The following is a 24925-nucleotide window of genomic DNA, read 5'->3' as shown; positions in this document are numbered from 1 at the left end:
CTTCTAAAATGTCAATAAAATTATATGGAATTCATAAGTACAGTAGTAGACAAACATTCTACAGAATTTTTATAAGGTACAGTAAAAAGTCTGTACTTGAAATGAGCAATTAAAAAAAATCACTAGAGTTGAACATCATTGTGACAATTTTTTTTGACATGTTAATGGAAGAACAGGCCATTTGACAGAGGTGTGAGGTTTCAGGTTTTAACATTTGCTATCAATTTGACATTATGTGCAGTGCATTCCAAACTCTACTGGTAAATTCACAAATCTCATAACTTATCATCTACATTAGCAAACCTGGGAAGTCAATTTATTCTGCTCTGTGGTCTTGGGGTAGGACTGGATAACACAGTGATGAGAAGAGATTCAGCACTAGTCATTAATTTTTACATTTTTTGCCTTCCTGGCTAGTGGATAATTTAGTACCTCTAGTTCATAACTGCCTAGACCTATCCATGGCCATTAAATGGTCACATCAACACACCCATCTCAGGGGCAAACGCAGGATTTCGCGAGAGGGGTTTCCGTGGGTGGGTATGTATATCCATGTATGTGTACTATAAATATATATATATATATACATACATACACATAAATATATGTATATATATATATATATATATAGATAAGTAACTGTAGTACAAACAGCGGCACTCAGAGACTGACACAGCCAGATAGAGGTAAAGTGCTGGTGCTATTTAATACATAAAACAGGCTAAGTATTCCAACATTTCGGGGCACGCAAGCCCCTTTGTCAAGGTGAGCCAAATACAGAGTGAAGTGAAAAAAATAAATCATTACCTTTATGGTGAAGGAGACCCACGAGTGGGAAGGACAGCAGCGTCCGGGGGAGCGTGGTGCTTCCGTCCCGGATGATGTGACGTGTGTGCGCCGGGATCACGTGATCCTCCTGCGCGTCGTTGGATTCCCGCGTTGCCATGGCAGCCTGACGCACTGTAGTTGTCATGGATGCCTAGGGTTGACGTGGGTCTCCCGATCGCGGAGGTGGAGTGACCCGGACTGAAAAGGGTGACAAATGTGTGAATAATATAAGTGATGCACAAATGTTACAAGGAGATGAATACAATTCAGATACTGTAACAAATCATTAAACGTGACTGTATGTAGTGATCAAGAAAAGGCATCAAATGTCACATAATTAGTAAATATCTCATAAAAACTGTGTAAGTAATGGCAACAAACTTCAGTGGCAGATGCATGAACAGACTGGTATGTAAAATGAATAAAATAAAAGGAGGGCTTGATTACACTAGTAGTAATAACCTAATAGGAAACAGACATACGTCATGCAACTGAATAGCTAGGAAGTGTCCAATGGTGTTACACAGGGACATATGTAAAAAATGTCTCGGCCTTCGTTAATGTGGACATTAGCAATGGTCCATATAGTGGTAAGCCGCATTCATACCACGAATGTGGCTTAGAAAACACTCCATTGTATTCTATCGTTGAGACCTTTCGGTCTTACGGTGTCCAGTTTGAACATCCAGGTGGCCTCACGTCTGAGCAGAGTGCCGGCCCTGTCGCCACCTCTTAAGTTGTGGGGTATATGGTCGATGATTTGGAACTTTAGATCCTTCAGAGAGTGTTGTTTTTCCACGAAGTGTCTGGCAACAGGTTGGTCGGACTTCTTCGTTGTTAGTGCCGCCTTAAGTGCAGATCTATGCAGTGCAAAGCGTTCCCTGGCATTGCGTATGGTTTTGCCCACGTATTGGTACTTGCATGGGCAGGTGATTAAATAGACAATATGAGTCGTTGTGCAGGTAAGCACATGTTTGATATTGTGTGTTACACCTGTCGAAGTAGATGTGAACGTCGGGCCGGTAGTCATCAATTTACATGTCTCGCAGCCTAGGCATTTATAGCAGCCTGCTGGTTTTGTTAAGAAGTTAGAGACTGATGTTGAGTCGAAACCTGTGATGTCTGAGTGGACCACAAAGTCTTTAATGCTTCTTCCTTTGGTGTGACACATCATGGGCCTTTTGTTCCGTAACCTGGTCAGATTTTTATCTGTTGTGACAATGGGCCACAATGCATTGAGGGCTCGTGAGACCACTGAGCTGGAAGTGTTATATCGTGACACGAAGGGTATAATGGCCTGATCATTTTTGATCTTGGATTTCAAGAGGTCATCCCTATCCATGGCTGTTATTTGTTGTTCATATTCCTGTAGTGGTCCATTATTATACCCTCTATTCTTGAACCTTTCGGTTACGTTCTTTAAAGCCACTTCGAGTTTAGCAGGATCACTTGTAATTCTGGCTGCCCTAATGTATTGTGACTTGGGTAGCCCCCTTTTCAGGGCTGTAGGGTGATGGCTGTTGTAGCGCAAAAGAGTGTTTTTGTCGGTGGGCTTGTGGTATACCTCAGTATGTATGGTACCGTCCCTGATGATGACATTCACATCTAGGTAGTTCAACATACTGGGGTCACATTGAAATGTGACTTTGATGGGAGACCGTCTGTTGTTAATACTCGTAATGAAGGTTTCAAATTTTTCTTTACCGCCAGTCCATAGTAGAAAGACGTCATCTATATATCTTGAGTAATATAGGATATATTTTGTAAATTCGCCACTATTAAAGAACATTGCCTGTTCTTCCTTCAGCATGAACACGTTGGCAAATGAAGGGGATACATTGCTTCCCATGGAGCAGCCATTTAATTGGCGGTAGAATTTCCCGTCAAATAAAAAATAGTTGCGGGTCAGTGTTAGTTCAAGTAATTGAAGAAATAAGTTGTGGTCCAAATTTTTCATGTTAGATTGGATCAAAAATGACCTCATTGCAGCTAACCCCTGATCGTGCGGGATGCTCGTGTAGAGACTGCAAATATCTACCGTGCAGATAATGGTCCCCATGGGTACCGTGCCAACGGTTTTAAGCTGATTCAGGAAACTGGTGGTGTCCTTGATGTGATTAGGTTGTAAACAGATAAGTGGCTGAAGAATACTATCCAGAAAAATGGAAATGGGTTGGTAAAGTGCATTGTGCGCAGAGATTATGGGCCTGCCAGGTGGATGATCCAAACTCTTATGTATTTTGGGGACTAGGAATAGTAATGGCACTACAGGAAACTCTTGTTTGAGAGCGTTGCATAGTTTGCTGGATATGAGGCCTGTTGTACGTGCTGCATCAAGTATGTTGTCAACTTCAGCCTTAAATTGTTTAGTCGGATCTGCGGCCAGTGCTTCATATACTGTTGTTTCATCCAGCTGCCGATATGTCTCGCGTTTGTAATCGGTCAAATTCATGATGACTATCCCGCCCCCCTTGTCGGCGGGGCGGATTACAATGTCTTTGTAGGTTCCCATTTTCTTTAATGCTTTAAATTCAGATCGTGACATGTTGTAATGATGATTTTGGTCAGCATGGGTGTATTTCATTATAGACTCATCCAACAGTCGTGTAAAGGTCTTTATCGATGGATTGGACGAGGCTGGATCAAATTTAGAATTCCGGACAAAATTAATGAAACTTTGATGTGGTTCAGAAGTAATAGCAGGTGCATGGTCATGGAAGAACTCGTGTAGGCGGAGTTTACGGGTGAACTTATGGAGATCAGTTTGCCAGGTAAGTTCGTCAAAACTATTCGTGGGGACAAATGACAGGCCGTGATTGAGAACTTGGATTTCTAATTTAGTAAGTACACGGTCTGACAGGTTGTAGATCATGTTGTCTTCTTGCTGTTTTTGGAGCCTTTTGTTTTGTTGTCCCCTGCGGGTGGGCGTCCTCTGGTTTTTGTGCCTGCCGTTGTGGCAGGCTTTGCCCCTAAAGGGGGCTCCTGGGATTCCATAGGGCCTTCTGAGTCAGCTAGGACAAAATCGCTGTCGCTGTTGGAAGTTGCGTTATCTCTGTGTCGTTCTTCTCTACGTCTGCGCCAACTATATTTAGATCGATAGTTGTATGGCTTATGGTTACCAGGTTCCCCGCCGGAGAGCCATCGGTAAACGCGATTTGTTTCATAGTCCTCCTGGACTGTTTGTTGTTTGGCCCGTTTGAATTTAATTAACTCCTTTTTGTGATTGTCACATGTCGTTTGTAGCTTCTTTATGGATGCTTGATTGCACTCCATGGTGAGCAATTGATGGTGTTCCTGTTCAAAGGACTGGATCTTATCCCTGGTGACCTTGAGTTCTCTGCCGGCTTCCTCCCCCACCAGCAGCATGAGATCCATACTGCATTTGTTAAGGATTCCTGTCCACCGGTCACAGAAATCTGTGTTCAATCTACCGATAGAGTGGACGTTGCGAATGCGGAAGCCTCTGGGAATCATTTTGTCACGGTGGTAATTGGACAAGGAAATGCCGTGCATGAGATAGTCCAGTTCTCTTTTTTTCAGTTTAATCAGTTGGTGATAAATATCATCCATGCTGAGTTCTTCATCAGCTGGTGTGAGTCCCTCTGTGAATAGCAGTCGGTCGGCATCTGCACTGGTGAAGCTGTATAAATTAGCCTGGTGGCTATATGTTGCTCCACGTGCCGTGGGTAGCGACATATTATGCCAAAGTTTCTGATCAGTCAGCAACAGTGTTGAAATGATGATGCAAAGGTGCAAAGGTTAATCAATATAGAAGCAATCTTCCATGTGATGTGCAAAAAAGTGAACAGGTGCTAAAGTGCAAAAAGTGCTGTGCTTGACTCCTGCGGTTCACAATTACCACAAGGTAAACTGGAGATGATATCAATGAAATGTCATATACTTAATAATTTGGGGTGCCTTATCCCAGGTGGACGGCAGCAGCAAATGATGCTGGAGTCCTATAGGTAGCTGTTATGCACACCAGTGCCTGCAGGAATGTACTGGTGCCTGAACTGTTATGCACACCAGTGCCTGCAGGAATGTACTGGTGTCTGAACAGATAGGGATGCAAAACAAATGAACTCACAGACAGACTGGGGAATATGACATTACGTACACAGAAGGTGATAGGGTAACAAAATAAACACAAAGTGAACAGAGAAGCCCAGAGGCTAAGAAACTGGGTGTCTCCCTAGTATTAAGAATGCTCAGATGGAAAAAGCAAGATGTTGTGTTTTAATACGTAGAGAACCCGAAATGCTGTTGCTAAGGGCAACAGCAAAACCCTAAAGGGTTACCAACGGGTGTGGCAGTAAACTCCTTGGTCAGAGATGGAATGATAGACACAAGGAGAGTCTCCACAATCCTAATCCTCACTTGCAGTGCACAGGTTCAGCTTACTGCCACTAAACTGACACCTGAACACCTTGCACAGTGAGACAGGATTTAGGCAGGCAAATCTGAGAATACAGCCGCAAACTTGCTAAGTTCACAGAGTAGCAAAAGAACCCCAGCAAGTTAAACGACTGACTCCAGTCTTACTGCTAGGTCTGGATTGGCAGAGTGTAGTACCAAATCCCAAGGCCTATATGCAGTAAGCAACAACAAATACAAAGCTACACAGTACTGGCTAACTTTCAGGAACTAACTAACCAACAAAGATTCAGCAGCATCTGCTTAACCTGAGAAGAGGCCTTATATAGCAGGTGCTGTCCACGCCCCACTCAGACCTCACAGACTGTGAGCACAAAAACCAGCACCGGATCCCCTGCCGTGCACAGAGCCTGTAACCACTGCACAGCAAAAGACCCGAACCGGAGTATCAGCTGCTCTCAGGTTACTCCGCTAGCACTTGTCTCCCGGTTGCCATGACGACGTGGCTGCACAGGGCAGGAGACCCTAACAGTACCCCCCCTCTGACGAGGGGTCAAAGAACCCCTACCACCGGGTTTATCGGGGAACTGCGAGAAGAAAGAGCGTATCAGTCTGGGGGCATGAAGATCACAACTGCGCACCCACGACCGCTCCTCCGGGCCATACCCCTTCCAGTGCACCAAAAATGACAGCCGACCCCGAACCATCTTGGAGTCAAGAATCCTTTCAACAACAAACTCCCTCTGGCCACGTATCAGAAGAGTGGAAGGTCTTCCACTGGCAGAAGGATTACTAATCGCCCGTTTTAAAAGGGAACAATGAAATGTTTTATTGATACCCAAAGAACGTGGCAGATCTAACTGAAATGCCACCGGATTGATAACCCTGGTGATCTTATAAGGGCCGATGAACCGGGGGCCTAACTTATGAGATGGCTGTCTCAACTTCAAATTCTTGGTAGACAACCAGACGAAGTCTCCTAATTTGAAGCTGCAGGGTCTTTTCCGCTTATCAAAAACCCTTTTGGTCACTAATGACACAGACACAAGGGCTTTCTTCACTTTCCTCCAAATACCTATCTCAGAGGCATCCACCTCCACCACAAAAGGACGCTCTGGATCTGGGTGTCGCAGCACCTTGGCCGATACAAATGCCCTTTTGAGACGGGCAGAAGCCGCTTTAGCCTCACAAGACCAGTGAGCAACATCCGCCCCTTTCTTAGTGAGTGCCACCAAGGGCGCCACTATAGACGAAAATCCAGCGATAAATCGTCTATAAAAATTTGCAAAGCCCAGGAAACGCTGAAGCGCCTTCAAACTAGTGGGCTGCACCCAATCCAGGACTGCCTGTACCTTGGAACCCTCCATTTGGAAACCTTCTGGGGAGATAATATATCCTAGAAATGCGATTTGCTGAACTTCAAATTCGCACTTCTCCAGCTTCGCCCCAAGCCGGTGGTCTCTGAGTTTCTGGAGGACTAAGCGTACATGCTTCCGATGTTCCTCCAGGGAATGGGAGAAGATTAGGATGTCATCTAAGTATACAACTAAGAATCTATCCAAATATTCCCTGAGTACATCGTTCATGAAATCCTGGAAGACTGCCGGGGCATTACAGAGCCCAAAAGGCATCACCAAATATTCATAATGCCCTGAGTGGGTATTAAAGGCAGTCTTCCATTCATCCCCCTCTCTTATTCGGATTAGATTGTACGCCCCGCGTAGGTCAATCTTAGAAAAAATGGTGGCAGTACGAAGCTGGTCAAACAAGACCGAAATGAGAGGCAGTGGGTATGAGTTTTTAATCGTGATACGGTTCAATTCCCTGAAGTCGATGCAGGGTCGCAATGAACCGTCCTTTTTACCCACGAAGAAGAACCCCGACCCAACTGGAGACTGTGAAGGTCTGATAAATCCCTTAGCCAAGTTCTCCTGAATGTACTCTGCCATAGCCTGAGTCTCAGGACGTGACAGGGAGTACAACCTGCTCTTGGGAAGCTTAGCATTTGGCAACAAATCAATGGCACAGTCATAAGGGCGATGGGGAGGTAGTACCTCTGCAACTTTTTTGGAGAACACGTCCGCAAAATCTGCATAACACCCTGGCAATCCTGGCAAACTAAGCTGCAAGAGCCTGACTGGAAGGCTCAAGCAACTCCTGAAACAATCAGTACCCCAACTAAGAATCTCCCCAGAGACCCAGTCAAATTGAGGATTGTGGGCCCTTAACCAGGGTAACCCCAACACCAATGGGGCAAAAGTACAGACAGTCACATAAAAGGACAATTTTTCAGAGTGTGTGGCTCCAATAAACAAAGAAATCTGGCTAGTGCAAGAGGTAATTTTACCTTGGGATAATGGTTCCCCGTTTAACCCACAAATCTCAATTTCCGATGCCAAGGGTACTAAGGGAACAGAGTGTTTCAGGGCGAATTGGCGGTCCATAAAAACCCCGTCAGCCCCACTGTCCACAAAGGCCTCAGTCTTGACAGTTTGACCGAGGATCTTCAAGGTCACCGGAATGATAAAAGTCTTCTTGGGAAATTCTGACTTCTGGCCTGACAGGATATTTCCCATCACCCTCAGGTCCTGAAGTTTTCCGGCTTTTCTGGGCATGATACTACCACATGACCTTTATTCCCACAGTACAAACACAACCCCTTCTGTCTCCTCCGCGTCTTCTCACGCGAGGAGAGGCGGGTAGCCCCAATCTGCATAGGCTCCTCGGAAAATTCCTCAGAGTCTGAGGTTCCCTTGGGAAAGAAGGAAACCTCGGTCTCCCTTTCAAGCCTACGCTCTCTCAGCCGTCTATCCACCCGGATGGATAACTGCATGAGCTGATCCAAGCTATCAGGCAAGGGATATTGTACCAGTTGGTCTTTTATCTGGTTAGAAAGACCTCTTCGGTACTGGTGTCTCAGGGCTGGGTCATTCCACTGGGTATCATGGGCCAACCTCCGAAACTCCGTACAGTAAACCTCAACTGGCCTTCGCCCTTGCTTAAGGATCGAAATCTGAGCCTCGGCTGAGGCCGTCTTGTCAGGGTCATCATACAACATGCCCAGTGCCGTAAAAAAAGCATCAACACTTTTAAGCGACGGACAGTCAGGCTGCAACCCATATGCCCAGACCTGTGGGTCTCCTTGTAGCAAGGAAATCACTATGCCCACCCGCTGAATCTCCGACCCAGAAGACTGAGGCCTAAGCCGGAAGTATAGCTTGCAGCTCTCCTTGAAACAAAAGAACTGCGAGCGATCTCCAGAAAAACGATCCGGGAGATTTACTTTCGGCTCCTTAACCCCTGAAGGTGCTGCTGCTGCGGGAGCTCCACCAGCGGCCTGGGAGGTGTGCATTTTAATGGACAAATCATTAAATTGTCGAGTCAGGACCTGCACCTGATCGACCACCTGTTGCAACGTATTTTGAGGGGTATGCTCCATATTCCCACAAAATTTCAACAGGAGTATTAGGCTGCTGAATATGTTATGCACACCAGTGCCTGCAGGAATGTACTGGTGCCTGAACTGTTATGCACACCAGTGCCTGCAGGAATGTACTGGTGTCTGAACAGATAGGGATGCAAAACAAATGAACTCACAGACAGACTGGGGAATATGACATTACGTACACAGAAGGTGATAGGGTAACAAAATAAACACAAAGTGAACAGAGAAGCCCAGAGGCTAAGAAACTGGGTGTCTCCCTAGTATTAAGAATGCTCAGATGGAAAAAGCAAGATGTTGTGTTTTAATACGTAGAGAACCCGAAATGCTGTTGCTAAGGGCAACAGCAAAACCCTAAAGGGTTACCATCGGGTGTGGCAGTAAACTCCTTGGTCAGAGATGGAATGATAGACACAAGGAGAGTCTCCACAATCCTAATCCTCACTTGCAGTGCACAGGTTCAGCTTACTGCCACTAAACTGACACCTGAACACCTTGCACAGTGAGACAGGATTTAGGCAGGCAAATCTGAGAATACAGCCGCAAACTTGCTAAATTCACAGAGTAGCAAAAGAACCCCAGCAAGTTAAACGACTGACTCCAGTCTTACTGCTAGGTCTGGATTGGCAGAGTGTAGTACCAAATCCCAAGGCCTATATGCAGTAAGCAACAACAAATACAAAGCTACACAGTACTGGCTAACTTTCAGGAACTAACTAACCAACAAAGATTCAGCAGCATCTGCTTAACCTGAGAAGAGGCCTTATATAGCAGGTGCTGTCCACGCCCCACTCAGACCTCACAGACTGTGAGCACAAAAACCAGCACCGGATCCCCTGCCGTGCACAGAGCCTGTAACCACTGCACAGCAAAAGACCCGAACCGGAGTATCAGCTGCTCTCAGGTTACTCCACTAGCACTTGTCTCCCGGTTGCCATGACGACGTGGCAGCACAGGGCAGGAGACCCTAACAGTAGCAGCTGGTATCGGATCGGCACTCTCCTGGATATAATTAAAGTGCTCAGGTGCCTTCTGGAGAAATTCATGCAGATAAGTAACTGTAATACAAACAGCGGCACTCAGAGACTGACATAGCCAGATAGAGGTAAAGTGCTGGTGCTATTTATTCCATAAAACAGGCTAAGTATTCCAACGTTTCGGGGCACGCAAGCCCCTTTGTCAAGGTGAGCCAAATACAGAGTGAAGTGAAAAAAATAAATCATTACCTTTATGGTGAAGGAGACCCACGAGTAGGAAGGACAGCAGCGTCCGGGGGAGCGTGGTGCTTCCGTCCCGGATGATGTGACGTGTGTGCGCCGTGATCACGTGATCCTCCTGCGCGTCGTTGGATTCCCGCGTTGCCATGGCAGCCTGACGCACTGTAGTTGTCATGGATGCCTAGGGTTGACGTTGGTCTCCCGATCGCGGAGGTGGAGTGACCCGGACTGAAAAGGGTGACAAATGTGTGAATAATATAAGTGATGCACAAATGTTACAAGGAGATGAATACGATTCAGATACTGTAACAAATCATTAAACGTGACTGTATGTAGTGATCAAGAAAAGGCATCAAATGTCACATAATTAGTAAATATCTCATAAAAACTGTGTAAGTAATGGCAACAAACTTCAGTGGCAGATGCATGAACAGACTGGTATGTAAAATTAATAAAATAAAAGGAGGGCTTGATTACACTAGTAGTAATAACCTAATAGGAAACAGACATACGTCATGCAACTGAATAGCTAGGAAGTGTCCAATGGTGTTACACAGGGACATACAGTATGTAAAAAATGTCTCGGCCTTCGTTAATGTGGACATTAGCAATGGTCCATATAGTGGTAAGCCGCATTCATACCACGAATGTGGCTTAGAAAACACTCCATTGCATTCTATCGTTGAGACCTTTCGGTCTTACGGTGTCCAGTTTGAACATCCAGGTGGCCTCACGTCTGAGCAGAGTGCCGGCCCTGTCGCCACCTCTTAAGTTGTATGGTCGATGATTTGGAACTTTAGATCCTTCAGAGAGTGTTGTTTTTCCACGTAGTGTCTGGCAACAGGTTGGTCGGACTTCTTCGTTGTTAGTGCCGCCTTAAGTGCACGATAAGTTAACGATAGAATACAATGGAGTGTTTTCTAAGCCACATTCGTGGTATGAATGCGGCTTACCACTATATGGACCATTGCTAATGTCCACATTAACGAAGGCCGAGACATTTTTTACATATGTCCCTGTGTAACACCATTGGACACTTCCTAGCTATTCAGTTGCATGACGTATGTCTGTTTCCTATTAGGTTATTACTACTAGTGTAATCAAGCCCTCCTTTTATTTTATTCATTTTACATACCAGTCTGTTCATGCATCTGCCACTGAAGTTTGTTGCCATTACTTACACAGTTTTTATGAGATATTTAACAATTATGTGACATTTGATGCCTTTTCTTGATCACTACATACAGTCACGTTTAATGATTTGTTACAGTATCTGAATTGTATTCATCTCCTTGTAACATTTGTGTATCACTTATATTATTCACACATTTGTCACCCTTTTCAGTCCGTGTCACTCCACCTCTGTGATCGGGAGACCCACGTCAACCCTAGGCATCCATGACAACTACAGTGCGTCAGGCTGCCATGGCAACGCGGGAATCCAATGACGCGCAGGAGGATCACGTTATCACAGCGCACACACGTCACATCATCCGGGACGGAAGCACCACGCTCCCCCGGACGCTGCTGTCCTTCCCACTCGTGGGTCTCCTTCACCATAAAGGTAATGATTTATTTTTTTCACTTCACTCTGTATTTGGCTCACCTTGACAAAGGGGCTTGCGTGCCCCGTAACGTTGGAATACTTAGCCTGTTTTATGGAATACATAGCACCAGCACTTTACCTCTATCTGGCTATGTCAGTCTCTGAGTGCCGCTGTTTGTATTACAGTTACTTATCTGCATGAATTTCTCCAGAAGGCACCTGAGCACAATTATATCCAGGAGAGTGCCGATCCGATACCAGCTGATATATATATATATATATATATATATATGTATGTGATGGTCTGGCACTCTTTGTTACACAGGTGGCTTGGTCCGGTGCCCGTGCTGACGTTGTTCACGTGTAAGTAGTCGAGTGGATGCTCGGCACTCTGGACTCAATGAATGTGGTAAATGATCAGCCCTCCGGTACTGTCAACGTTTCAATTTATTCCAAATTTTTCTCAAGACATATAAATAAACATAGACAAACACTCACCTTATATCCCCACCATTGTGCAGGTGCGCGTGCCGGAGCGGGGGACCGCCTCCCGGCGAGGTCCGTCGGGCCGGAAGTCTCCCGTCAGCTGTGGCGCAGTAAAACGACGTCATCACGTATTGCGCGATGCACGTCCAGTGCTGGGTTGCCATGGCAATGCTATACACAACAACAAGGATTGTATAAGCTTAACAGTACTTGCTATATAAAACAAGTAAATTGCTATGTTGCGGCTCTATTCATGAAACTGTATTATGCAATCCATTAGTGCCTGATATAAATAACTTGGAAATAGCAGTGCGAAAAAACTGTGAAAGAGTGAAAGAAGAAGAGAGAGAGAGAGGGAAGGGGGACGAAAAAAGAAAAAAGAAAAAAAGGGGAAGAAAAAAGAAAAAAGAAAAAAGAAAAAAGAAAAGGAGGAGAGGGAAGAGAGGGAAGTAGGAACGAAAGAAAGAGAAAGAGAGAGAAGGAAAGAGAGAAAGAGGAGGAATAAAGAGATAGAGAGAAAAAAAAGAGAGATAGAGAGAAGAAAAGGGGAAAAAAGGAAGAGAAAGAAAAGGGGAAATAAAGGGGGGAGAGGGAAGGAGGAAAGAAAGAACAGCTGAAAAAGACTGATTACAACAAAAATATATAAAAATATATATAAAAGTGTATAACAATTAGTAAACATATTGAGGCTAAAGGAAACAAGATAGAGGTACCATATCATTAAGGCCCCGGGGGGTCACAGTATCCAGTTTGTGAATCCACCTTGATTCACATCTCAGAAGGGCCTTGCCCCGGTCACCACCACGAAGCAAGGGTGGTATGTGATCTATCATTCTGTATCTGATGGTGGCTAGGGCATGTTTAGCTAATACAAAATGGCGAGCGACCGGTTGGTCACTGCTGCCCTTTTGTAGAGCTAGTCTAATGGATGACCTATGGGCAGTCATGCGTTCCTTAAATTTACGCGTGGTTTTGCCCACATATGACAGACCACAAGGGCAAAGTATCTGGTATACTGTGTGTGTGGTTTCACATGTCAGATGGTGTTTAATATGAAACTTAGTGCCCAGATGTGGGTGGCAAAATGTGTTTCCTGTGATCATATGATTACATGTAACACAGGTACATTTAAAGCAACCTGTTTTCTGGGGAGGTAAGAAGCTGCTTTGAGGGGATTTGGTCCTGCTCGAGATGTCTGACTTGACCAAAAGATCCCGTAGATTCCTAGATCTTTTGAAGCACGGCATAAGATCTGTCTGGTTTAGAGGTAAATGTTGATCAGATTTGATCAGGTGCCAATGTTTTTTGGCAATTTGCATAGTTTTGTCCGAAGAGGTGTTATATGAGGTCACCCACGGTAATTTAGTATAGGTTGATGTTCTTTCTTTAGGGCGTAGGAGAGTCTCCCTTTCCATAAGAAGGACTTTTCGTTTGGTCATTTGCATATTCTTTAAACTGTATCCTCTGTGTGCAAAACGTTCTATTAGTTCATCCATTTGTGCTGATGCTTTGGATCTGTCACTGTTGATTCTGTGTATTCTCAACATCTGTGAGTACGGGAGGCCAGCCTTAAGATTTCTCGGGTGGCAGCTGTTCCAATGCAGATATGAGTTACGATCCGTATCCTTGGTGTAGACCGTGGTGTTAATGAGCGAGTCTACTATGGAGATCCTGACGTCTAGGAAGTCTATGCTGTGTTCATCCATCTTGGCTGTTAATTTGACTGGACTGTCAGAACTGTTATGTTCAGTGATAACCGCTTCCAGTGACGCTTTCGGTCCTTTCCAGAATAATAGAAGGTCGTCTATGAATCTGGAGTAGAATATAATATTATCAGCCACTTTAGGATTTTTAAAGAAAATTTCTTCCTCTATTTGAAGCATATATAGGTTGGCGTAAGTTGGGGCTACTGCGGAGCCCATGGCACAACCTCTTTCCTGGAGATAATATTTGTTATTAAATAGGAAGAAGTTCCTCGTAAGGATGAGTTCTAACAGATGTATCAGAATGTAAATTTGTTCTGCCCCAAATGGACTCTCCTTCTGTAGTGCTGTTTGAACTGCAGATAAGCCTGCTTTGTGTGGTATGACTGTGTATAAGATAGTGACATCCGCAGTCACCAGCCACACATCTTTGGGAAGAGGACCAATATTGTTTAGTTTGTTTAGCAGCATTGTGGTGTCTAGAAGGCTGCGTGGATGCGCTGAGACATATGGTTGCAGTATAGAGTCTAACAGTACTGCCGTCGGTTGGAACAGAGATCCCCTGGCAGATATTATGGGTCTCCCTGGAGGGGGAGATATCCCTTTGTGTATTTTTGGTACCGTGTATAACACAGGGACCAGTGGGTGCTCTGGTAATAATACTTCATATGTCTCCTCTGTGATGATATTGGCATCTTGTGCCTGCAGAAGTGCCGATCTGAGTTCTTTTTTATACTGCTCAGTGGGATTACCCCTCAACAGACTATATGTGCCTGGTTCTTCTAATTGACGCTTGATTTCTGTTATATAATCAGGGAGATCTTGCAGTACAATCGCACCCCCTTTATCGGCGGGCCGAATTATTAACTGGTCATTCTCCATTAGTGATCGTAGAGCTTGCTGCTCGGATTTGGAGAGATTAGAATGTGTAGGTACATCATGATTAATATGTGCCTTAACCTCCTGATCAATAATTCTCATGTATGTTTTGATACTGGAATTATTTGAAAGAGGTTCAAAGGTAGAAGGGGTCTTAAATTGTAGTAATTTCTCAGGGATCGTGGTGACCTGATCCCGAGGTTTGCAAGAAAAGAATTCTTGGAGTTTTAGCTTGCGTTGTAGCTGGTGGGTTTCCACCTGCCAGTTGAGCTTGTCAAAGTTCGCAGACGGCACAAAGGACAACCCTTTTGCTAATACACTTGCTTCATTATCAGTCAATTCGAAACTTGAGAGATTAAAGATTATTTCTTTATCCCTGTCACGGGTGGTTTTCTTCCACGTGCTGAGGCGTTTGTACTGTCCTCCTCGTCTGGTAGGACCGCCTTTTTTGGGAGCTTGGTGCGAGTTGTCACACCTAAAGGGATAGAGGGGTTTCTGGGATTTTTACGTCGAGTGCCTGTGCGTTCTTGTTCGCTACCTGTGCTGGTATTTTCTGCAGAGGTATCTGTGTCCAATCTGGTTTGAGGGTATCTCCGTCGTCTGAAAAAAGGTTGCCTCTGCTCATTGTTATGGCCAGATAACCATCGGTATACTTGGTGGTTTTCGTAGTCTTTTTCCACTTTAAGGAATTTTTCCTTTTTAAATTTGATGAGATCCCTTTTGTATGTTGATAATTGGTTGCTTAATTTGACAAGCCATTCATTCTCCGTATCCATCGTGAGCACTGGTAGATGGGTTTCTTCCATTTTATCTATTTTTACTTTAATTTTTTCCACCTCCTTGGTGGATTGTTCAATAACTAGTACCATGAGATCTAGTGAGCACTTGTTAAGGATGGAGACCCATCTGCGACAGAATCCGGGGTCGAATCTGCCTATTGTGGGGCAGTTCCGGACTCTGAATCCTCGGGGGATTTTTTTACATCGAAAGTAATCACTCAGAGAGATCGCATGGTAATTGAAATCGATCTCCTTTTTCTTCAACCGTAATAGATCCCGGAAAATGATGTCCGGGGCCAATGCTTCCGTCTGTGTGAAAAGTTGTTCCTTGTGTAATATGGCCTCTGTTTCACTCTCAGAATAACTAAAATATTCTTGTAACGGTATCAGTAGTGGATTGAAAGGTTCTTGATCCGGCACTTGAGATTCCGCCATGATGTAAAGCGTAGAATAGGCCTTATTGGTTAGTCCTTGTGAAATGGGTGTCGTAGTGAGCAATGGCAATTGTCACACCGCTGAATAAAATCAAAAATGCAGAGATGTGCTGCTCCAGTATAAGCAGTTTTCACCTCAATGGTTGAGAAGTTGAGTCATAAACAGTGTAAATAAACAATTGCAAGGTGCCGTGACCTGGTTCGGTGTATGGCTGGGACACCGTTCCTGTATAGGTATGTGATGGTCTGGCACTCTTTGTTACACAGGTGGCTTGGTCCGGTGCCCGTGCTGACGTTGTTCACGTGTAAGTAGTCGAGTGGATGCTCGGCACTCTGGACTCAATGAATGTGGTAAATGATCAGCCCTCCGGTACTGTCAACGTTTCAATTTATTCCAAATTTTTCTCAAGACATATAAATAAACATAGACAAACACTCACCTTATATCCCCACCATTGTGCAGGTGCGCGTGCCGGAGCGGGGGACCGCCTCCCGGCGAGGTCCGTCGGGCCGGAAGTCTCCTGTCAGCTGTGGTGCAGTAAAACGACGTCATCGCGTATTGCGCGATGCACGTCCAGTGCTGGGTTGCCATGGCAATGCTATACACAACAACAAGGATTGTATAAGCTTAACAGTACTTGCTATATAAAACAAGTAAATTGCTATGTTGCGGCTCTATTCATGAAACTGTATTATGCAATCCATTAGTGCCTGATATAAATAACTTGGAAATAGCAGTGCGAAAAAACTGTGAAAGAGTGAAAGAAGAAGAGAGAGAGAGAGGGAAGGGGGACGAAAAAAGAAAAAAGAAAAAAAGGGGAAGAAAAAAGAAAAAAGAAAAAAGAAAAGGAGGAGAGGGAAGAGAGGGAAGTAGGAACGAAAGAAAGAGAAAGAGAGAGAAGGAGAGAGAGAAAGAGGAGGAATAAAGAGATAGAGAGAAAAAAAAGAGATAGAGAGAAGAAAAGGGGAAAAAAGGAAGAGAAAGAAAAGGGGAAATAAAGGGGGGAGAGGGAAGGAGGAAAGAAAGAACAGCTGAAAAAGACTGATTACAACAAAGATATATAAAAATATATATAAAAGTGTATAACAATTAGTAAACATATTGAGGCTAAAGGAAACAAGATAGAGGTACCATATCATTAAGGCCCCGGGGGGTCACAGTATCCAGTTTGTGAATCCACCTTGATTCACATCTCAGAAGGGCCTTGCCCCGGTCACCACCACGAAGCAAGGGTGGTATGTGATCTATCATTCTGTATCTGATGGTGGCTAGGGCATGTTTAGCTAATACAAAATGGCGAGCGACCGGTTGGTCACTGCTGCCCTTTTGTAGAGCTAGTCTAATGGATGACCTATGGGCAGTCATGCGTTCCTTAAATTTACGCGTGGTTTTGCCCACATATGACAGACCACAAGGGCAAAGTATCTGGTATACTGTGTGTGTGGTTTCACATGTCAGATGGTGTTTAATATGAAACTTAGTGCCCAGATGTGGGTGGCAAAATGTGTTTCCTGTGATCATATGATTACATGTAACACAGGTACATTTAAAGCAACCTGTTTTCTGGGGAGGTAAGAAGCTGCTTTGAGGGGATTTGGTCCTGCTCGAGATGTCTGACTTGACCAAAAGATCCCGTAGATTCCTAGATCTTTTGAAGCACGGCATAAGATCTGTCTGGTTTAGAGGTAAATGTTGATCAGATTTGATCAGGTGCCAATGTTTTTTGGCAATTTGCATAGTTTTGTCCGAAGAGGTGTTATATGAGGTCACCCACGGTAATTTAGTATAGGTTGATGTTCTTTCTTTAGGGCGTAGGAGAGTCTCCCTTTCCATAAGAAGGACTTTTCGTTTGGTCATTTGCATATTCTTTAAACTGTATCCTCTGTGTGCAAAATGTTCTATTAGTTCATCCATTTGTGCTGATGCTTTGGATCTGTCACTGTTGATTCTGTGTATTCTCAACATCTGTGAGTACGGGAGGCCAGCCTTAAGATTTCTCGGGTGGCAGCTGTTCCAATGCAGATATGAGTTACGATCCGTATCCTTGGTGTAGACCGTGGTGTTAATGAGCGAGTCTACTATGGAGATCCTGACGTCTAGGAAGTCTATGCTGTGTTCATCCATCTTGGCTGTTAATTTGACTGGACTGTCAGAACTGTTATGTTCAGTGATAACCGCTTCCAGTGACGCTTTCGGTCCTTTCCAGAATAATAGAAGGTCGTCTATGAATCTGGAGTAGAATATAATATTATCAGCCACTTTAGGATTTTTAAAGAAAATGTCTTCCTCTATTTGAAGCATATATAGGTTGGCGTAAGTTGGGGCTACTGCGGAGCCCATGGCACAACCTCTTTCCTGGAGATAATATTTGTTATTAAATAGGAAGAAGTTCCTCATAAGGATGAGTTCTAACAGATGTATCAGAATGTAAATTTGTTCTGCCCCAAATGGACTCTCCTTCTGTAGTGCTGTTTGAACTGCAGATAAGCCTGCTTTGTGTGGTATGACTGTGTATAAGCTAGTGACATCCGCAGTCACCAGCCACACATCTTTGGGAAGAGGACCAATATTGTTTAGTTTGTTTAGAAGCATTGTGGTGTCTAGAAGGCTGCGTGGATGCGCTGAGACATATGGTTGCAGTATAGAGTCTAACAGTACTGCCGTCGGTTGGAACAGAGATCCCCTGGCAGATATTATGGGTCTCCCTGGAGGGGGAGATATCCCTTTGTGTATTTTTGGTACCGTGTATAACACAGGGACCAGTGGGTGCTCTGGTAATAATACTTCATATGTCTCCTCTGTGATGATATTGGCATCTTGTGCCTGCAGAAGTGCCGATCTGAGTTCTTTTTTATACTGCTCAGTGGGATTACCCCTCAACAGACTATATGTGCCTGGTTCTTCTAATTGACGCTTGATTTCTGTTATATAATCAGGGAGATCTTGCAGTACAATCGCACCCCCTTTATCGGCGGGCCGAATTATTAACTGGTCATTCTCCATTAGTGATCGTAGAGCTTGCTGCTCGGATTTGGAGAGATTAGAATGTGTAGGTACATCATGATTAATATGTGCCTTAACCTCCTGATCAATAATTCTCATGTATGTTTTGATACTGGAATTATTTGAAAGAGGTTCAAAGGTAGAAGGGGTCTTAAATTGTAGTAATTTCTCAGGGATCGTGGTGACCTGATCCCGAGGTTTGCAAGAAAAGAATTCTTGGAGTTTTAGCTTGCGTTGTAGCTGGTGGGTTTCCACCTGCCAGTTGAGCTTGTCAAAGTTCGCAGACGGCACAAAGGACAACCCTTTTGCTAATACACTTGCTTCATTATCAGTCAATTCGAAACTTGAGAGATTAAAGATTATTTCTTTATCCCTGTCACGGGTGGTTTTCTTCCACGTGCTGAGGCGTTTGTACTGTCCTCCTCGTCTGGTAGGACCGCCTTTTTTGGGAGCTTGGTGCGAGTTGTCACACCTAAAGGGATAGAGGGGTTTCTGGGATTTTTACGTCGAGTGCCTGTGCGTTCTTGTTCGCTACCTGTGCTGGTATTTTCTGCAGAGGTATCTGTGTCCAATCTGGTTTGAGGGTATCTCCGTCGTCTGAAAAAAGGTTGCCTCTGCTCATTGTTATGGCCAGATAACCATCGGTATACTAGGTGGTTTTCGTAGTCTTTTTCCACTTTAAGGAATTTTTCCTTTTTAAATTTGATGAGATCCCTTTTGTATGTTGATAATTGGTTGCTTAATTTGACAAGCCATTCATTCTCCGTATCCATCGTGAGCACTGGTAGATGGGTTTCTTCCATTTTATCTATTTTTACTTTAATTTTTTCCACCTCCTTGGTGGATTGTTCAATAACTAGTACCATGAGATCTAGTGAGCACTTGTTAAGGATGGAGACCCATCTGCGACAGAATCCGGGGTCGAATCTGCCTATTGTGGGGCAGTTCCGGACTCTGAATCCTCGGGGGATTTTTTTACATCGAAAGTAATCACTCAGAGAGATCGCATGGTAATTGAAATCGATCTCCTTTTTCTTCAACCGTAATAGATCCCGGAAAATGATGTCCGGGGCCAATGCTTCCGTCTGTGTGAAAAGTTGTTCCTTGTGTAATATGGCCTCTGTTTCACTCTCAGAATAACTAAAATATTCTTGTAACGGTATCAGTAGTGGATTGAAAGGTTCTTGATCCGGCACTTGAGATTCCGCCATGATGTAAAGCGTAGAATAGGCCTTATTGGTTAGTCCTTGTGAAATGGGTGTCGTAGTGAGCAATGGCAATTGTCACACCGCTGAATAAAATCAAAAATGCAGAGATGTGCTGCTCCAGTATGAGCAGTTATCACCTCAATGGTTGAGAAGTTGAGTCATAAACAGTGTAAATAAACAATTGCAAGGTGCCGTGACCTGGTTCGGTGTATGGCTGGGACACCGTTCCTGTATAGGTATGTGATGGTCTGGCACTCTTTGTTACACAGGTGGCTTGGTCCGGTGCCCGTGCTGACGTTGTTCACGTGTAAGTAGTCGAGTGGATGCTCGGCACTCTGGACTCAATGAATGTGGTAAATGATCAGCCCTCCGGTACTGTCAACGTTTCAATTTATTCCAAATTTTTCTCAAGACATATAAATAAACATAGACAAACACTCACCTTATATCCCCACCATTGTGCAGGTGCGCGTGCCGGAGCGGGGGACCGCCTCCCGGCGAGGTCCGTCGGGCCGGAAGTCTCCCGTCAGCTGTGGCGCAGTAAAACGACGTCATCGCGTATTGCGCGATGCACGTCCAGTGCTGGGTTGCCATGGCAATGCTATACACAACAACAAGGATTGTATAAGCTTAACAGTACTTGCTATATAAAACAAGTAAATTGCTATGTTGCGGCTCTATTCATGAAACTGTATTATGCAATCCATTAGTGCCTGATATAAATAACTTGGAAATAGCAGTGCGAAAAAACTGTGAAAGAGTGAAAGAAGAAGAGAGAGAGAGAGGGAAGGGGGACGAAAAAAGAAAAAAGAAAAAAAGGGGAAGAAAAAAGAAAAAAGAAAAAAGAAAAAAGAAAAGGAGGAGAGGGAAGAGAGGGAAGTAGGAACGAAAGAAAGAGAAAGAGAGAGAAGGAGAGAGAGAAAGAGGAGGAATAAAGAGATAGAGAGAAAAAAAAGAGATAGAGAGAAGAAAAGGGGAAAAAAGGAAGAGAAAGAAAAGGGGAAATAAAGGGGGGAGAGGGAAGGAGGAAAGAAAGAACAGCTGAAAAAGACTGATTACAACAAAGATATATAAAAATATATATAAAAGTGTATAACAATTAGTAAACATATTGAGGCTAAAGGAAACAAGATAGAGGTACCATATCATTAAGGCCCCGGGGGGTCACAGTATCCAGTTTGTGAATCCACCTTGATTCACATCTCAGAAGGGCCTTGCCCCGGTCACCACCACGAAGCAAGGGTGGTATGTGATCTATCATTCTGTATCTGATGGTGGCTAGGGCATGTTTAGCTAATACAAAATGGCGAGCGACCGGTTGGTCACTGCTGCCCTTTTGTAGAGCTAGTCTAATGGATGACCTATGGGCAGTCATGCGTTCCTTAAATTTACGCGTGGTTTTGCCCACATATGACAGACCACAAGGGCAAAGTATCTGGTATACTGTGTGTGTGGTTTCACATGTCAGATGGTGTTTAATATGAAACTTAGTGCCCAGATGTGGGTGGCAAAATGTGTTTCCTGTGATCATATGATTACATGTAACACAGGTACATTTAAAGCAACCTGTTTTCTGGGGAGGTAAGAAGCTGCTTTGAGGGGATTTGGTCCTGCTCGAGATGTCTGACTTGACCAAAAGATCCCGTAGATTCCTAGATCTTTTGAAGCACGGCATAAGATCTGTCTGGTTTAGAGGTAAATGTTGATCAGATTTGATCAGGTGCCAATGTTTTTTGGCAATTTGCATAGTTTTGTCCGAAGAGGTGTTATATGAGGTCACCCACGGTAATTTAGTATAGGTTGATGTTCTTTCTTTAGGGCGTAGGAGAGTCTCCCTTTCCATAAGAAGGACTTTTCGTTTGGTCATTTGCATATTCTTTAAACTGTATCCTCTGTGTGCAAAATGTTCTATTAGTTCATCCATTTGTGCTGATGCTTTGGATCTGTCACTGTTGATTCTGTGTATTCTCAACATCTGTGAGTACGGGAGGCCAGCCTTAAGATTTCTCGGGTGGCAGCTGTTCCAATGCAGATATGAGTTACGATCCGTATCCTTGGTGTAGACCGTGGTGTTAATGAGCGAGTCTACTATGGAGATCCTGACGTCTAGGAAGTCTATGCTGTGTTCATCCATCTTGGCTGTTAATTTGACTGGACTGTCAGAACTGTTATGTTCAGTGATAACCGCTTCCAGTGACGCTTTCGGTCCTTTCCAGAATAATAGAAGGTCGTCTATGAATCTGGAGTAGAATATAATATTATCAGCCACTTTAGGATTTTTAAAGAAAATTTCTTCCTCTATTTGAAGCATATATAGGTTGGCGTAAGTTGGGGCTACTGCGGAGCCCATGGCACAACCTCTTTCCTGGAGATAATATTTGTTATTAAATAGGAAGAAGTTCCTCGTAAGGATGAGTTCTAACAGATGTATCAGAATGTAAATTTGTTCTGCCCCAAATGGACTCTCCTTCTGTAGTGCTGTTTGAACTGCAGATAAGCCTGCTTTGTGTGGTATGACTGTGTATAAGATAGTGACATCCGCAGTCACCAGCCACACATCTTTGGGAAGAGGACCAATATTGTTTAGTTTGTTTAGCAGCATTGTGGTGTCTAGAAGGCTGCGTGGATGCGCTGAGACATATGGTTGCAGTATAGAGTCTAACAGTACTGCCGTCGGTTGGAACAGAGATCCCCTGGCAGATATTATGGGTCTCCCTGGAGGGGGAGATATCCCTTTGTGTATTTTTGGTACCGTGTATAACACAGGGACCAGTGGGTGCTCTGGTAATAATACTTCATATGTCTCCTCTGTGATGATATTGGCATCTTGTGCCTGCAGAAGTGCCGATCTGAGTTCTTTTTTATACTGCTCAGTGGGATTACCCCTCAACAGACTATATGTGCCTGGTTCTTCTAATTGACGCTTGATTTCTGTTATATAATCAGGGAGATCTTGCAGTACAATCGCACCCCCTTTATCGGCGGGCCGAATTATTAACTGGTCATTCTCCATTAGTGATCGTAGAGCTTGCTGCTCGGATTTGGAGAGATTAGAATGTGTAGGTACATCATGATTAATATGTGCCTTAACCTCCTGATCAATAATTCTCATGTATGTTTTGATACTGGAATTATTTGAAAGAGGTTCAAAGGTAGAAGGGGTCTTAAATTGTAGTAATTTCTCAGGGATCGTGGTGACCTGATCCCGAGGTTTGCAAGAAAAGAATTCTTGGAGTTTTAGCTTGCGTTGTAGCTGGTGGGTTTCCACCTGCCAGTTGAGCTTGTCAAAGTTCGCAGACGGCACAAAGGACAACCCTTTTGCTAATACACTTGCTTCATTATCAGTCAATTCGAAACTTGAGAGATTAAAGATTATTTCTTTATCCCTGTCACGGGTGGTTTTCTTCCACGTGCTGAGGCGTTTGTACTGTCCTCCTCGTCTGGTAGGACCGCCTTTTTTGGGAGCTTGGTGCGAGTTGTCACCCCTAAAGGGATAGAGGGGTTTCTGGGATTTTTACGTCGAGTGCCTGTGCGTTCTTGTTCGCTACCTGTGCTGGTATTTTCTGCAGAGGTATCTGTGTCCAATCTGGTTTGAGGGTATCTCCGTCGTCTGAAAAAAGGTTGCCTCTGTTCATTGTTATGGCCAGATAACCATCGGTATACTTGGTGGTTTTCGTAGTCTTTTTCCACTTTAAGGAATTTTTCCTTTTTAAATTTGATGAGATCCCTTTTGTATGTTGATAATTGGTTGCTTAATTTGACAAGCCATTCATTCTCCGTATCCATCGTGAGCACTGGTAGATGGGTTTCTTCCATTTTATCTATTTTTACTTTAATTTTTTCCACCTCCTTGGTGGATTGTTCAATAACTAGTACCATGAGATCTAGTGAGCACTTGTTAAGGATGGAGACCCATCTGCGACAGAATCCGGGGTCGAATCTGCCTATTGTGGGGCAGTTCCGGACTCTGAATCCTCGGGGGATTTTTTTACATCGAAAGTAATCACTCAGAGAGATCGCATGGTAATTGAAATCGATCTCCTTTTTCTTCAACCGTAATAGATCCCGGAAAATGATGTCCGGGGCCAATGCTTCCGTCTGTGTGAAAAGTTGTTCCTTGTGTAATATGGCCTCTGTTTCACTCTCAGAATAACTAAAATATTCTTGTAACGGTATCAGTAGTGGATTGAAAGGTTCTTGATCCGGCACTTGAGATTCCGCCATGATGTAAAGCGTAGAATAGGCCTTATTGGTTAGTCCTTGTGAAATGGGTGTCGTAGTGAGCAATGGCAATTGTCACACCGCTGAATAAAATCAAAAATGCAGAGATGTGCTGCTCCAGTATGAGCAGTTATCACCTCAATGGTTGAGAAGTTGAGTCATAAACAGTGTAAATAAACAATTGCAAGGTGCCGTGACCTGGTTCGGTGTATGGCTGGGACACCGTTCCTGTATAGGTATGTGATGGTCTGGCACTCTTTGTTACACAGGTGGCTTGGTCCGGTGCCCGTGCTGACGTTGTTCACGTGTAAGTAGTCGAGTGGATGCTCGGCACTCTGGACTCAATGAATGTGGTAAATGATCAGCCCTCCGGTACTGTCAACGTTTCAATTTATTCCAAATTTTTCTCAAGACATATAAATAAACATAGACAAACACTCACCTTATATCCCCACCATTGTGCAGGTGCGCGTGCCGGAGCGGGGGACCGCCTCCCGGCGAGGTCCGTCGGGCCGGAAGTCTCCCGTCAGCTGTGGTGCAGTAAAACGACGTCATCGCGTATTGCGCGATGCACGTCCAGTGCTGGGTTGCCATGGCAATGCTATACACAACAACAAGGATTGTATAAGCTTAACAGTACTTGCTATATAAAACAAGTAAATTGCTATGTTGCGGCTCTATTCATGAAACTGTATTATGCAATCCATTAGTGCCTGATATAAATAACTTGGAAATAGCAGTGCGAAAAAACTGTGAAAGAGTGAAAGAAGAAGAGAGAGAGAGAGGGAAGGGGGACGAAAAAAG

Source organism: Pseudophryne corroboree, chromosome 5 (genome assembly GCF_028390025.1).
Source record: "Pseudophryne corroboree isolate aPseCor3 chromosome 5, aPseCor3.hap2, whole genome shotgun sequence".
NCBI lineage: Eukaryota > Metazoa > Chordata > Amphibia > Anura > Myobatrachidae > Pseudophryne > Pseudophryne corroboree.
This window is presented reverse-complemented; position numbering follows the sequence as displayed.